Genomic DNA, 3724 nt, shown 5'->3' with positions numbered 1-3724 from the left:
TTGAAGGGACAGGCTGAATGTGACTCTTTGTCTTCTTCTCTTCCATCTCTTATTGAGATTTTAAAAAGAAAACCTGAGAAAACTTTTCTGAAGTAGTATTCTCAATAATTGAGAGCTATTGTGTTGCTGTCAACACTGAGCTGGAGAACAGTGTAACCGATTAAAAATCAATATTCCAGGTAAAAGTTTCTTTCTTGTGCATTAACATAAAATACTGTGAATGTTCGGGCTCATGATTTGTGTAACGTCCACCTGTTAATGGTATTGGGAAAATGCCTTTGAGAAAATTAATTGGAAAAACATTTGGAGCGGGCTCCTGAAGTCCGTTCATCACACGGGCAGACAGCGGCCAGGACACTGTTACTGTACCGTGTGGCTTTAAGTCTGGTGACGCCTGCAGACTGAAGCAGCTGGTAAGAATGGCCAACTCAGTGGTTGTCCTGGAACTGGACGCAGTGAAGTCAGTGGTAGAGAGAAGGATGGAAGCCAAAACCAGTGTCAACCTGGAAACCTCCTTTTACTCTCCCCATGATCAACCACGGCAGATGGGCAGGCCACTCAGCCACAGCATCAGTCCCTGTAGGTGCAAGACAGTGAGACAGTGAGACAGTGAGACAGTGAGACAGTGAGACAGTGAGACAGGCGGTCATCCTGGGTGATTTTTGTTCTTTTTACTGCAGTGGTGAAGGTACAATGACTTGACAGTGACAATGACTTTTTAGCTTGGAATTGGATGAAAAAAAATGAAATTAAAAAAATACATTGTAATGACTGCCGTGATTTTCTATTATGTTTAAAATGGCAAATATTTGGAATAGTTGGATGGAGCTACTCACTGTCAGGGCTGAAACTGAAGCTATGATGAAATCTAAAGTTGCAAAACCTTTGTTTGACAGACAGAGTCACGAGTTGGAAGAAACACGTGAAGAGTTGTCAAAGGCAGAGGCAGAACTGCATCGTCTCAGAGAGGAGCTCACACACAGCAGAACCCAGAAGGAGAAAATACACTCACAGGTAACGCTGTTTGTCAAGTTAACGTTTCAGCTCAACAACAAGGACTGAGAGATGAAGGGGTCTCAATTTGGATCTTGGTTGTCCAATATTTTTAGTTTATATTTTAGTTTGTTTTTCGTGTCCTGTCGTCAGTTGGTTGTTTGGTCTTTAACAAAACATTTGTCTTAAAGCTGGAACAATTGAAAAGCGAGTCTGGAGAAGAAATAACGAGACTTAAAAGAGAAGCGAACTGTAGAGAAGAAGAAGTTCTGACTCTGACTCTGAGGGCTGAAATAGTCAAAGCACACGTGGAGGAGGAAGAACGACAGAAGACACAACACCTGGAGGAACTGCAGAGAAAACACCAGGCTGAGGTTTGTGTGTGTGTGTGTGTGTACAAGGGAAAATTGAAAGTGTCATAAATCTTGTACCTACTGATTTGGGTGACCTTTCTACGGCTCTCGGCCCCACAACGATGAACCCGTATCAGCAAGCAGCTGCTGCACTGATGTATTACTGAGTCAAACAGAAGGAGAAAATACACTCACAGGTAAGGGGTCCTTGGAGATGATTAAATGATGACATCATTACCTGCGTGTGTCTCCAAATGTTCATTGTTTGTCCGTCCATTTATTTGTCAGCTGCTGCAGTTGAATTCCTCCCACGCCGCAGAGCTGGACGCTGCACGGACGACACACGGCGAGCTGCAGGACAGACTCCGGTCGGCGACCTCAGAGGTGCTGCAGCTGAGGAGCTCCGTGATGCAGGTGTCTGCAGAGAGAGACAAACTGAGGGAGCAGTGCAGGTGCCACATTAGAGCTAAAGAAGGAGCCTTTAAACCGGCCGAGTCATTTTCAGTCCACTTCAGGTTATTGTTTGTTTATATTTCAGCCAAATGGGACAGGCGTTCGAAGCACAATCAGCAACACTGCACGGCCTCAGGAATTACATCGGCCAGCTCGCCCCAGAGAGACAAGAGAAGGAGCAATTAAACCGAGCCGTGGAGGTGGAGACATTTTTAACCCTATTGATCGCCATCAGCCGCCATTGAATGTTTGCATAGGAAAGACTTTAAAAAGCTGTCACTGAGTGGAGGAGACAGTGTAGATTGTTCTGTGTCCAGGTCTGTTGGTCTGATGTTTGTCTGTCTCACAGAGACTGAACTCAGAGAAAGCAGATCTGCAGATGACGGCTGAACTCTTGACCATCAGGCTCAATTCTGTGAATGAAATCCTCTCCCTCCAAGAAGAGAGACTGGTGAAGAAGGTGGTGAGCTTTTATTTAACCAGAAATAATGGAACTCTGTGGAGGTCTGTGAATCACAATCACTTTATTGATCCCTGGGGGGGGGGGGGGGGGGGGGGGTGGAAATTAGAAAAGTCTCTCAACAACACAATGGAACAATAGCTGCACAAAAATTGTTCTTCTAAAATAGGGGCCATATTTGTGTGTGTGTGTGTGTGTGTTCCAAAAGACCCTGACAGAGCCACGTTTGAAGCCTGGATCTGAAGGCCTTCTTCTGCTGAAGCTCTGGAGAGAGAAAGTCTTTAAGTTGTGTGTTCAGCTTCGTTCAAAGGACGTTGAACTGAGAAGAGAAAAAGACAAACTTCTTTCAAAGGTAAAAAAACAAAAACCAACCTCTTGTTCATGACTACAGTTCCACAGCCGTGTCCAGTGGGTCTGAAGCTGTGTCTGAATGTTCCAGTTTACATCCCTGGAGCAGCAGCTCCAGCAGGAGCAGCACCGGGCCGCCGTGCTCCAACACACCGTGGATGACAGGATAGCTGAGCTGGACCTGGAGAGAGTGGAGAAGGAGGTTAGTTCCTGAGCTCCTGATGGGATTTACGTGGCTGTCTGAATTTTTGATGATGCACAATAAATTTGTGTCTGCTTAGGAAAGTGATAAACACTTTCACCCGAGCAGAAGATGCTGACTGTGTGAAAGCGTTGCTGGATCCTCGGAGCAGTGAGGGTCTAAAGACCAGCAGCCGGTCACACAGCTCCTCTGAAGACTGTGCGTCAGTGTACGATCGTCCTAATCGTTCTCCTGGATGTGTGTTTCTCACTAACAGACAATGAAACGAGACTTGGCTCAGGCGCATAAAGAAAATTCTCAGCTGCAGTTACGCTGTGAGAAATCAGAGGCCGAGGGGAAAATGCTGACAGAAGCGGTGCACAGGTGATTCAGATAAAAGGAGCTAAAGTCCAAACGTTTTTTTTTCTTTGTCTCCAAGTGTTCTATTAAAAATAATTTGGTCCGTGCCTCACAGATTTGAAAAATAATTTGGTCCGTGCCTCACAGATTCAGGCTGGCGTTTGAAGGCAAAGTGGCGGAAGTGGACGCCGCTCAAACACGACTCAGCACTTTGACCCAGAGGCTGGCGTTCGCTCACAGACGAGTGCAGACGATTCAAGGTGTGATCACGGGGTGAACTTCAGCTTCTACACCTGTTCTGTCTAATGCAGAGTTGACGGTTCTGTGTGTTCGTGCTCTACAGGTCTGTTAATGAGACGAGCGGCTCTGCAGGAACTACATCAGGCCGGGAAAGAGACCGAAAAGACTTCTGACAGGTACGAAATAAATCTACACTGAAATCCTGGAATCCTGGAATTGGTTATGACTCAGAGATAATTCACTATGTCTACTATCACTGTGTTCTTGAATTAAAAGTGAATAAAGTGCATGGACTGAGAGTGTTTAAACATGTTTTTTAATATTCTGTTATTGAAA

The sequence above is a fragment of the Cynoglossus semilaevis genome, chromosome 19 (assembly GCF_000523025.1).
Source record: "Cynoglossus semilaevis isolate Cse_v1.0 chromosome 19, Cse_v1.0, whole genome shotgun sequence".
Classification (NCBI taxonomy): Eukaryota; Metazoa; Chordata; class Actinopteri; order Pleuronectiformes; family Cynoglossidae; genus Cynoglossus; species Cynoglossus semilaevis.
Note: the sequence above shows the minus strand (reverse complement) of the source record.